At 50.1% G+C, this 12,701-nt stretch overlaps 1 long non-coding RNA gene across 3 annotated transcripts in view; it reads left to right on the top strand.

Annotated features, from left to right (window-relative positions):
• The window catches only part of LOC141409996 (uncharacterized), a 70,305-nt gene that overhangs the window by 36,009 nt on the left and 21,595 nt on the right, over positions 1–12,701 (top strand). Inside the window, exon 1 of one of the 3 annotated variants that reach the window (XR_012433178.1) lies at positions 4,075–4,201. The exons of the other annotated variants lie outside the window; for them this stretch is intronic. This is a non-coding gene — a long non-coding RNA (uncharacterized lncRNA). Of the gene's footprint in view, positions 1–4,074; positions 4,202–12,701 lie in introns of those variants that run through there. 3 annotated transcript variants of the gene reach the window in all.

Genomic DNA, 12,701 nt, shown 5'->3' with positions numbered 1-12,701 from the left:
CGCCACGCTGTCAGCAGACCTGGGTGGTCTGGCCTTAGAGCTCACGCTGATCGCCCCTCCCTGCCACGTTGTGGGGTTTTTTCCTGCTTCTGGGCAGCATTTGATAGCTTGTGAAACAAGACCAAGACTTGCCATGAGTGGATATGCCATTATCTGAGATCCAGAACGTTTCTGGACCTGGCATTGCCAACGTCACGTAAGGGGAGGTAAAAACATTTTCTTTGTGGTCATTGGGGTTCCTGAAACGGTGTTTTTCCCAGTGAAAATTGACTCATAAAAATCTGTTAACTCAATACTATGTGAACAGGAAGAGGTGTGTTGGGCTCTAGTTAAAAGTCTCAGAGCCACAGAAGTAAATGAGGGCACCTTCCAAGCACAGCCTCCCGGAGGGGAGGCCAAGGACGTTTGCCTGGAGGGTTTGCCATGAAGCAGGACTCGGGCAGGGCTGGTCTGTCTGGAAAGGCCTCTGCCATGATGTAAGTTAGTTGAAGTAGTTGAGGGGTGGTGGCGTGAGGTCGGTGGTCCCCAAGGAAGCCCCTAGCAAGGCCGGTTTCCGTGGGATGGAAAACTGCCGTTCAGTGGCTGTACTCCTGGCTTCACTGGTCTGATGTACAATCCTGCACTTGGGTACTTGGATCCCAGCCAGGTCAGATGGTTGTATCGTGGAGCAGCGTTTGTGTCAGTAGAGAGCAGAGTGGTGGTTCCCAGAGGCTGGGAAAGGACAGAGGTGAGGCCCCTGAAGGATGCTGGTCTTCCTGGTTTAGGGGTTTGGGGCTCAGCCACCTTCCTGTGTCCGTGTAAATAATACCCAGGATCATTTTCGCTTGCCCCACTTTAGTTAATCATTGGAGCTTCAGGATGTGCGTGCCCACGTCACCTGGGCCGTGATCCTGGAGTTGGGTGAGACTGATTCCCGGGTTTATAGAATTACTCTGGGATTATTAAAAACAGAAGCACTTGAGGCATTCATAATGCTATTTCCTGAACATAATTTATGTTCAGTTCTTCAGAAACATTTCTCTGAGGAAGCATCTATAATTTTTGTTTTCTGCCACTCAGTGCTAGAAAGAATTGTGCAACACTCAAGTGAGTGGCATTATTCCCCTCCCTCCACCATGCAAGCAAGATTGAAGGTACCTCTGGCCCCCCTCAGTCTTCTCACCTGCAGGGCGCCTGGCGTGGCAGTGTGCTGCCTTCCGTCTTCTTTTTGGGGAGAATTAGTCATGTTTGTGTGTACTGCTCAGCTCAGCCTGGTGGGGTTGTGTGGGTGAGGAGCTTGGTTGCTAGGTGACCCTCCCAGGCCTGCCTCCCACCTCCCTAGGCCTTGTTCTAAACTGACAGATAACCAGTGTGTTTTGGAAGAAGACAGCAGCAGGGCAGGAGAAAGTTTATTCAGACTTTCTCCTTGCTCTGGTGTTTGAGCCCTCATCCAGCCTGGGCCCTTCTACGGAGCTGCCTTTGTGTGTTGCAAACCACTCCCTCCCAATAACCGTGCTTTCAGAGGTTTGGAAATGTGAATTAACTCATCTTCAATTTAAAGCGTACTATTAAATTTTCATGTTGAAACTGATGTATTTTATGGCCTTTATTTGATTTCTCTTGATTTTTTTTCCCCATATAAGACATTGCATCTTAAGGGAGACAGGCTGGTGTTGGCCCCCTTTCCTAAGGATGGAAGTGAATTCTGAAAGCCCTTTATGTAGGCAGCGAAATAATCAGGGAACCTTTATTATAGCTCTGCCTGTCCATGTAAAGCGAGCACGACTCATAAGCAGGAAAAAGTGCAGCCCGGGGGCAAGGTGAGCCCTAATGCTGCCTGTGCCTCGCCTCCCTGCCATGAGGAACGGAAGTGCAAGCGCAGGTGGTTGAGTCAGCCTCCAAGCCCAGCCTGCGCCCCCCTCACATCCCTCTGCATCTGCAGGGGCACAGGCCATGCTGCCACCCCTCGCTCAGTGCCAGGGCTGATGCATCAGGAACAGGGGGTGCTGTCCGCCCCTTGCTCAGTGCCAGGGATGATCTGTCAGGATCCCTTGTGCTCATCTGGTCCTCACGTCTTCATCACCAGCCTCCTGCTGGTAACGGGCTTGTTATTACCTTGGTATGTGTTGTGGGGCAGTGCTCAGTCCTCCGAGGGAGGGAATCGGCCCTTAGCCAATTCACATTCAACAGGACCGGGGAATGGGTTCTTGTTCCATGTCCTGGATCCCAAGAAGCCCTTGTCCTGGACCCTGTAATGCCCGGGGTCTTCCTGAGAAACGCTGGTGCCACTGGAGCACAGCCCGGCCCCCTCCAGTTTCTCTGCTTTGTAACTGCACTTGTGTTTAGCAGGTCTTCCAGGACTTAGACGCTGCTTGGTGTGAGCCAGGTTTTGTGTGGAAAGAGGACAGGTCCGAGTCGACAACCAACCAGCCCAGAACCATCTTTTATGCTTCCAGATTCTGTGGCCAAAAACTTACCCGTGGACATTGAGGGTGATGCATTTCTGCTCCAAGACGTCTGTGGACTCAGCTGGAGGGATGGAAAGGATGTGGAGCCTCTTCACTCCTGGCCTGGCCTTGGACCTGCTGTGCAGCCTCTCAGTGGCACCAGGGCCCCCTTGTGTCACAGCAGTCTCGGGTTCGTGGCACTGCCTCAGGATGTCCCAGGCTTCATGATGTCCAGGCTCCCCTGGCATGGCGACCTCAGATGGGTGGCACTGCTCTGACGGACGTCCCAGGCTTCATGATGGTAGGGCCTCCTTGTGCCATGGTGGCCTCAGGATGGTGGCACTGCCCCAGGGTGTCCTAGGCTCCAAGGCCAGTGTTCCATCCAGCGAAGGGAAGTTGTACTGTAAGGTCTAGTCTCGGAAGGTTCCTGGGGTCCTATCCTTCAGAGTGGTCCTACACTCACCACAAATCAAGCCAGGGGAGGCCCTGCCAGAATTTGCAGCTGTGTTTCAGGTGGTTCCACAAGGCCTCTTTTATTTTGGCCTAGTCAGGTATATAATTCTTTTTCTCTTTGGTTTTATTGAGACAGGCAAAAAAAACCTTTTTGTTGCCCAGGCAGTGGTGTGAGCACAGCTTACTACAGCCTCAACCTCCCAGGCTCAAGGGATCTTCCTGCCTCAGTCTCCTGAGTAGCCAGGACCCACAGGCACATGTCCCACATGTCCCCATGCCTGACTTATTTTTGTATTTTTTGTAGAGATGGAAGTTTGCAATGTTGCCCAGGCTGGACTCGAACTCCTGGACTTAAGCAGTCCAGCTGCCTCAGCCTCCCAAAGTACTGAGATCACAGGCATGAGCCACCGTGCCTGGCCAAGTGTGTTTCTAATTTCAAAATTAAGAGGACCCCCAGCCAGTTAATTACGTCTCTTTTGGAGCATGCTGCTTATAGTACATCAGGAAAAATCCTCCAGAACTTGGAAAGGGGGCTGGACAGACACTGCCCTTTGAGGTTGTCTGATAAACCCCTGGGGTCTTTAACCATCTGGTGGGATGTACCATGTCAGACGCACTGTTGTCGACGGGCTGAAGCCCAGGTTTCATGAGGTTTTGTGTCGGCTTGTAGTACTTTCTCTGGCAGAGATGCGAGTGACTTCTGCTCACTGAGAGGCTCAACTCAGAGACTTCATGGCCTGAGGGACGGCAGGCTGTTTGAGCTGATCGAGCAATCTCGCGCTACCCTTATTTTCTGAAACGCCTATGAATGACTTCTCACATGGTCTTTGAAGCGGCTTCATGCCCGCGCTCCTTGGTAATGATCGAATGCTTTTTTTGACCCCTCGTCCCCTTTCTTTGGGATGTTCCAGTCTCAGTTCTCATGTGTTCTGCTTCTACGGGAATTTCTGAAGCTGCTGAATATAGAAAGCACTGAGGAGGCTGTGCTCCCACCCCTGTGAGTCTTCCAGGCATCATCCTCTCCCCTTGGCGAGGCGGCGTCCATGGCACACCGAGGAGGCCGTGCTCCTGTCCCCCGTGAGCTTTCCAGGCGTCCTCCTCTCCCCTCCAAGGGGGACAGGAGGAACCTTTCAAACCCTTCTTAAACTTGTTTTCATGTCTTTGTTTTAACAGATTTCTTTGTATCTTCTCCCTTATCCAGAAGTGAGGGTGAACGCTGAGTTATTCACGGGAGTCAAGAAACCACACGCAGCCCAAAGTGACGTTGGTTTCCCTGAAATGATTTGTGTGTGTTCACCTTAAAATGCAACTCAGTAAAACAGGTGTGTTTTGAGAAATAACTTTAAATTACCCAGGTAAAAATGTGACAGTTAAATTTCATCGTCTGTGCGGGTGTCCACAGCCCCCTTCTGTGATTGCGTGTGAGTTTGTGACTTGTGGTTATTTTTGAAGAAAGAAAATCTGTTGCTGAGGACTTTAGAGGGTGTGCTGGGATTGTGTAGGGTGGACATCGGGGGCTTCAGTGTGTGGCTTCCTTGAAGAGGTTCAAATTAAGGCTGAGAGTCTCTACTCCAAAATGCTCCGAAACCTGAAACATTCCGAACTTCCTCATGACACTCGAAGGAAACGCTCTTCGGAGCACTTTGGATTTCAGGCTGGGGATGCTCAACTGGAAAGTGAAACATTGCAAGACCCTTCTGGCCCCTGGAGCTTGGATAAGGTCATGAAGGGGGCCTGTGCCGGGTGTCCCTGGAGTGTGAGGCAGCCTGGGCTCGCTGAACTGGTTTTTGTAGGAGCCACAGAAGGGAAAGGGCGTCAAAGTGGCCACGTCTGGCTCCTGAGAAGGCTGGACCAGAAGGAGGTGGGCACAGAGGGCAGCAGTTGTGTCCCCAGGGTCCTGGGCTCCTGTCCCTGGTGGAGTTGAGAGCCTTCTCTAGTTGTGGCCTCTCCCCTGTCAGCAGCCACTGAGGCCTGAAGGGAGAGGAGGGGGCTGAGGAGAGGAGGAAGGATAGGCCTGCTTCTGGAGAGGGCCAACATCGGCCTGTGCTAGCCTCGTTTGTTACTCCTGCGTCCAGGGTGCACGGCCGTGTCTCGTGGTGTAGCGGTTCCCGGAATGCACAGCGTTCTTGTCTGCAGTAACAGCTTTGTCTCCGACCCTTGGAGGCAAGTTACCTTTTTCCCCAGTGAAAAGAGGTAGAAAATCTTATAGAAATGCATGTGCTCTAATGTCTATTTTCTGATAACACATGGTCGCTTAGGCTAAATCTTTGGGAGGTCAAGGCAGGAGGATCACTTGAGGCCAAGAGGTTCAATACCAGCCTGGACAACATAGCAAGACCCCATCTGTATAACAGAAAAATTAGCTGAGTGTGGTGGTGCGTGCCTGTGGTCCCTGTTACTCTGGAGGCTGAGGTGGGAAGATCACTTAAGGTTACAGTGAGCTGCGATTGCTCCACTATACTCCAATCTTGGTGACAGAGCCAAGACCCTGTCTCAGAAAGAAAAGTTAAAAAAAAAATCCAGAAATGTCATTGTCTTTTTAAATCATCCGAAAAGAAAAATCGTTTTTTTCTAAGAATGTAAAGGGAAACTGATACGATTCTTTCCTTGCATTGTTTCTCCTTTTCAAATATTTACAGTAGTCCGTCCACATCGTCTCTCATCTCATTACAAAGCAGCAGGTGTCTTTGAGGTTAGTGGTGTTTCTCTGTGTCACACCTTGGAGAACAGCCAGCATGAAACCTCTTACCACAATCGTGCGCATCGTTTGTAGTCCCAATTAAAATCGTCTCCAGAGATGCCTGTGCTGCTTATTATAGCAGAACTTTGGTTGAGCTGAAACGTGCATTCAGCTAATGGTTTTAAGTTCATATCTGAGATGATGTTGTATAATTCATGAAGCATGTGGGATCAGTAATGATTGAAGATAATTCTGGCTGATGTCATTTAGAGGATATTTTTCACTTCAAGTTAAAGTTTCCTTCGCGATAGTCATTTTGGGATTCATTTAACTATGTGCTTTATTTCATAGCTCAAATTTTCATTTGTCATTTCATAACATAGGATTTTGAAAGCAGATTTGGCAAAATATTTCTAACAAAATGTTTGCTTATGACGTCCTAAGGAACAACACTCAGAATTGCTGGTAACTGTGGTACATTTTAAGGCTGATGATAGAAGTCACTTGAACGGCAAGGGGTGCTTTGTGAGGCAGATGGGGTTTGAACCCCGACCCTCCTGATACACCAGTCCTAACCCTGGCCTTCTCTCCTCTCCACTGGGAGATGAGAAGGTGCCAGCATCCACCTCACAGGCCGTCCTGAGAACCTGGGACTAAGGGCTTGTGTTCCTCTTGCAGGTGGTGCAGATGTGGGGGCTTGAGGATATACACACTGCAGGCTGCCAGTGTCGGGGTAATCCAGTTTTAGTCATAAAGGTGGGATTTGCTTTGCTCCCCTGCTGACCAGGTGCGGTGCCACTGTTGTAGCAGGTGTGTGGATCCTCTTGGGTGGTCCTCAGGTGGAGAAGGAGTCACTGATTCGTATTCCCAGTGTTAGATGTGAGGGGACCATGGACCTCATGTGTTCAGAGGGGAGGAGTAAAAAGCTTCCCTTGTAATTCCAGGACTGTCTATCCCAGGAATGCCAAACCACTGGCTTTCACCTTACGCTGTCGTAGGTGACACTGTACGGAAATGAGGACTCCTATTTCGCATACCTGAGCCAGTACCCGTCTCCCTCCAGGGCCGTGGCCGAGCCCTCTTGATTTCTCTGGGTTGCCAGCCTTGGGGATCTGTAAGCCCAGTGATGTCTCCGGTCTCGGCCCCCGCTCCCCGTGGGGACAGGAGGTGGCTTCAGGAGGCTGGTGATGAATGCCTGAATGAAGCCGACTTGTGACTGCAGTTCTGTCTAAGGGCCTCCCCGGGTGTTAGATGTCAGTAAGTGACACCTGTGTGTGGATCTCATGTGCTGAGAGAAACAGTGGGGGAAACCAAAGCTTGTGGAGTCTGCAGGTTCTGGACTTGGGGGCGTGTGCACCTGTGTACTTGGTGAGGGGTGTGATGTCTGGAATGAGTGTGCACGTGTGTCACGTTTGTGCATGTGTGGTGAGTGTATTTAGCAGGTGTGGATGGAGTGAGCATGTTCATGTGTGTCGTATGTATTTGAGGATGTGTGTGGAGTGTGTACATGCATCACATTTGGTGAGGGTATTTGAGGGTGTGTATGGAGTGCATACATGCGTTTGAGTGTATAGTATTGGGTGAAGGGGTGGCATGTGTGGAGTAAGCATGCACACGTGTGTGCTGTGTGTGGGGTTTCTACGTGGTCCTCCCCTGAGCCTGCTCCTGGGCCCTGCTGTCCTGGCAGTTTTACAGTTTGGTGTGTCTTTGATTCCGGAAGATTCTGGAACCAAATTCTGAAGCTGTGATCACAAACTTGCAGCCCTGGAGGACGCTGGCCCATGGAGCTGGCACGAGGATCTCTGTGCTGGCCTCTCCCTGGGCTCTGTCCACAGAAGAGCATGTCCGACGATTGAGCTGTGCGGGTCTGTGGCTCCCCAGCCTCCAGTCAGCCCTCGGTTCTGCCTCGCCTCTGTTTTTCTTGCTGAGGGGCTCCGGGAAGTGGTGCCTGGGATGGCATTTTCACCCTGGGGTTGCTTTTCCAGCTGCCCAGGTGCTGGCTGTCTGAGGCCTGCTGTCATCCTGGGTGGACGGGGCTGTCGCGGGGGCATTCCTGAGCACCTGCGGGAAGGCAGGGTTAGGAAGTGCCAGAGGTGAGTGGCTTCCTCCCACACTTGATTTTCTGGAAAGTTCTGGGTCTCATATTTTTCCCTAAGGGAAGTTAGAAACTGAGTTTCTCTTTAGGGGAACGTCTTTGCAGCGTCTGTTGTTTGAATGTTCTCCAGGTGTGGAATACTCGGGGCCGTGTGTGTTTGGGAACATCCGTGTCCTGAGTGAATTCAGTAGGGAATGGAGAGAGGCCTCCTGTCAGCTTGGCCTCTGTTTCCTGCTTGTTGAGAGTTGACAGCTGCTGGTATCCCAGGGAGAGTAAAACACTGGGCAGTGTGGGATGGAAACGTTTGCTCTGACAAGGTCAGTTGGAAAACATCTAAACAAACGTCGCTGTTCTCCAGGCTTCTAGGGGTCGAGCTTGTTTTGTGGTGTTGAGGGAAAGCTACGCTTGTTCCTGTTCCTCACCATTTGAATGGTGTCCAGGGCTCGTTCCTCTGGAGAGGTGATGCACGTGAGTGGGGGTCAAGTCGCAGGCTCCGAGGTTATTTGGAATCTGTCAACTGATTTCCTGAACACACAGGTGCTTGGTAAAGATATTCCTGATTAGCTAAAACATTTCAACAGGACGTGATAGCTGGTGGTTGTTTAAAGACTATCACAATTTTCCTGTTACTTTTTAAATGCCTGTTGAATCAGGGGGGATTCCCATACTTTTCTTTTCCTGTCTGCATACTTGATATTTTGTTTATTGTTTTTTATGTGGGTGTGCAGTTAACAGGATTTGGAAGCAGTCTCAGCCCTGGGGAGACTTCAGAGCCACCTCAGTCAGTGCTGAAGGGAGGCAGGGATTTGGGGGCTACCTCATCCATAGGACGGACACCAAGGGCCAGAGGTCAGCAATCTCAGTGAGGTCACAAAGATGGGCACACCCAGCATCCTGGCCCATGTGCCTCTCCTTCACGTTTGTCTCTGCTCAAACTGCTCTCCTGGGTCATCACGGGTGATCTCTAGGCGCGTGCTTGCTTCTTGCAGAAGTGATGTCTGGCTGTGGTCAGTGTGGGCCCTCAGGACTTCCATGTTTTTGGCTCACATCAATATTGGGCAGTGGTGTATGTTTGTTTTGGAGTGGTAGATCGGGTGGATTTTGGCTTTACCAACTCATGTAATACCTGTTCTCCTAGGTATAATACCTGTTCGTAAGCCGCATGTTTTCCTAGGTGCTGGGGCCCTATCATAAGCCGCATGTTTTCCTAGGCGCTGAGACCCTATCATAAGCTGTGTGTTCTCCTAGGCGCTGGCACCCTATCATAAGCTGTGTGTTCTCCTAGGCGCTGGGACCCTATCGTAAACTGTATTTGAGGGATCTCGGAGGTGCTCCTTATGAGGATCCGATGCCTGACCTGAGGTGGAAGAGTTGCAATTCAAAACCAGCCCCCCAAAAATTGTCTTCCATGAAACCCATCCCTGGTGCCAGAAAGGCTGGGGGACAGCTGGCCTAACGAGGGCTAAGATGTCAGTAGATTTTTGGACTCGGGCCTCAGTTGAAGAGGATTAGATTTTGAAAGGTGGGGATTGAAGGCTTCTAAAGGGCAGGTTTTCATCTCCAGTGGGGCCTCGGCAGAACTGGCTAGAACTGACCCAGAAGCTGACAACTAGTCAGGCTGGCTCACTACCTGTGTCCTGTGTGTGCAGCCTTGCTGTTTATTCAATTGTCTCTTGGGGTTGTGGATTCCATCCACAGCCTCAGAGTAGTGGAACCCATTACTTCAAGGCTGATCTTATTTAACTTTATCAAAAAGACATGAAAACCATTTAGTATAAATCTTCCAGATACCTGTATCCTTTCTTTTCCCAGAGGCTTTTAAGTATTGCAACTTAAAAATCTTCAAAAATAACTTTAAAGGAAAACTTCTAAGTACATTTTTGATGAGCACCCTTGACAGCTTTAATATGTGAAGTAAATTCCCTTGACTTTCGTATTCCTAGAAACTCGTTCATGTTTGCAGAAGACTTTGTATTTTGTCAACAGTGGCCACTGTTCGGTGACCATCATACCTGCCGTGGTCTCATTTAGAAAGTTGGATGTGGATGTATTAGCTTTTCAGACACAAAAACACATGGGCTGTTTGTTTTTGGTTTTGAATTTTTTGGGTTTTTTTTTTCCCCCAGCTGAATTCAAGAAAGGGAAACAAGCAGACAGAGTAAGTACCAGAAAGCGTCTAAGTGGTTGGGTGGGGGATCCTACTATGGTGTTGGGTTGTGTTCTGCCAGATATCACTCCTCAAAAAGCTGACCCGGAAAGGGCTGGCATTGCCCTCACCCTGGGACATTTGTCTGTCTCACCAGAAAATGAAGAATCTGCCAGAGTACTGTGAGTCAAATTCAGTCAGAACTCGATTAAATAAGAGGCTTTGTCTCAAAGGCCAAAACATGAGGACACATTTTTAATTTTTTTTTTTTTTTTTTTTTTTTTGAGACGAAGTCTCGCTCTCTTGCCCAGGCTGGAGTGCAGTGGCGTGATCTCGGCTCACTGCAAACTCTGCCTCCCTGCTTCACTCCATTCTCCTGCCTCAGCCTTCCGAGTAGCTGGGACTACAGGTGCCCGCTACCAAGCCTGGCTAATTTTTGTATTTTTGGTAGAGACGGAGGTTTCACCCTGTTAACCAGGGTGGTCTCGATCGCCTGACCTTGTGATCCACCTGCCACCTCCTCCCAAAGTGCTGGATTACAAACGTTAGCCGCCACACCCGGCCGAAAATATGTTGCTTTACTGCCTCAGTCCTCGGTTGGGTAGTCTGTTCTTTGTTCTTGAAAGGCGCGCTCTGCGAGATGGGAATCTTCCGGTTGCTTACTTAGGGAATCCTGCCGGCTGTCATTTACTGGAGAGCGCAGTTTCCTGGCTGCCCTGGTCTTTGAGGGGACGGAGACTGAGGGGTCATTTTCCCACCTGGACCAACGTGTTTATTAAACCTGGCTTGTGGATCATTTGGATCTTTTTATGAAGGAAAAGCCACATCTGTGACTTTCAGATGAGTGGAAGTCGTGTTAAAATATATATATATATATATATATATATATATATATATTTATTTGGCTACTATGGAGAAGTTTTGTCTTTGTGACCTGTGAATACAGTCACTGGAGAGCAGAATGTTCACGCCGTAGGTGCTTACAGTGTGCATGCAGAGTCACATTCTTCACTAGTATTACGTTAAAAAGTGACAAATAAGAGAAAAATATTTTTCCTCATTACAACCTCGGTAAGAAGCTGGCAGTACTCTTGTTTTTGGAGGGGTGTGAAGGGAATATTGAGAAAGTATCATCAACGGTAGACTCGCCCGCTCTGCAAATCCTATGCCAGCTCGAGTGAGGACCCCGTGATGGAAAGATGCACCCCTCTGCCCGGAAGGAGTTGAATCTTTGTGGCGCTCAGGATGCCTGGTTCATCTCTATACAAAGGCAGAGTGTGAAACGCCGTGGAGGCTGAGAGAAGAGATGTGGTTAACAAGTATGAGTGAGAAGTTTGGGGCTTGTTAGCACCTGGCGTGTGTGCAGCAAGCTTTGCTATCTGCACACGTGTGATCCTTAGAACACTGGTGTGTGGAGCCGTGAGGCTGTCGAGGGCCCCAGCTCCCGGCAGGCTGAGGAGTTCCCTATTACCACCAGGATAACCGTGATTGAAGGCTGTCACTCAATCCCAAGTCCCGGAAGGGACTCCTTTCAGAGAGGAAAACACCCCTGGAGCCTCGGGCAGAATTCAGTGATTTTTCATATAATGTTGCTTAGATTTCGCAAACATGAAACCAAGAACATATTTCAGAATGCTTATGGTCCTTTTGTAACCATGGAAACAAAGTAATTTGCAGTCGATGGACAGTTTGCGGAAACTGAACTACCTACATCATGAGCACGGCGCTCTCCCTACGGCCCTCGGCCTTGCTCCGGTTTGCTGGGAAGGCTTTGCAGAGCCTCTTGGCTGGGATACTTCTCCCATGTCCCATGTTGCTACCCCTGGTCACAGCCATACTGCTGGGCACCTGCGCCATGAGGACACTGAGTGGACACGGAGCCGCGGGGCAGCAGTTGGTCATGAGGCGGCATCCACATGGTCCAAAACAGGTTTCTGTTCATTAAGAATGATCGTTGCAATAAAAACAGAGTGAAAGAAAACCCTCTACTGACCTGAGAATGCATCAGCTCAGTTGGGTGGGGAAGTGCAGTGAGGAAGGTGAAGACTGAAAGGAAATGAAGGAGGGAGAGGAAAGGAGAGAAGGGAAGTGAAAGGGGGAGGGAGGATGGGAGTGAAGAGGGAGATGGAGGAGGAAGAAGAGAGAGGGCGGTGGGCAGGAGCCTGGCAAATGAGTCCCAGAGCCGGTTCCTGACCGTCGTGGGTGCATCAGAGCTGATCTTCCAGGGGAGGTGGCCTGGGAGGGCTGACCCTTAGGAAGTGAGGGCCGGGGGGAGCTGATTTTTTGGCCCTCAGAGGGGCTGTTGCTGACCTGAGATGCAGTCGATGGTTTTCCGGAAGAGGTCGTCTGCACAGCCACCGTTTGCTGCCAGGTTGGAGAGAGAAGTGCTCCCCATGGGTTCTTTCTATTTTGAGGATTTTTCCCAGTTTAGCTGAGCAGCCTGTCAGTGGAAATGTCAGGGATTACTAACATGTCTCCATTCTACAGAGCAGTCAGCCAGCTTCCGATCCTGTAGTTGTTGGGGGCACCACTCCCGTCGTGTCAGTGCTGGCCCAGCATGGAAGCTGCGGCCGGAGGCACTGGGAAACCTGCGTGGCTCTTGCTGCCGGGGTTCTGATGGGAGTCGTGCGCTGGAAGAGAGACGTCCTTTAGGCAGAGCCTGGTGAGGAGGGAGTGTTGCTGTTGCAGCAGTACATGGATTTTCAAATGACAAATGAAACAAGCTTTTAATTATGACCAGAGCTCTGGGCCCTGCTTTTCTTCAAATGGAAATGTTGTGCTGAAATGAATTTGCTGTTAATTGGTTGCCTCATTCAAGACGGAATGCTGGGAGCAAAGTAGAATGTGGACTTATCGACAGAGCTTCCTCCTCTCAGACTGTAATCAGTTGGATGGTGCTAC

This window comes from Macaca fascicularis, chromosome 3, assembly GCF_037993035.2.
Source record: "Macaca fascicularis isolate 582-1 chromosome 3, T2T-MFA8v1.1".
NCBI classification, from domain to species: domain Eukaryota; kingdom Metazoa; phylum Chordata; class Mammalia; order Primates; family Cercopithecidae; genus Macaca; species Macaca fascicularis.
Note: the sequence above shows the minus strand (reverse complement) of the source record. Positions and strands in the feature narration are given on the sequence as shown.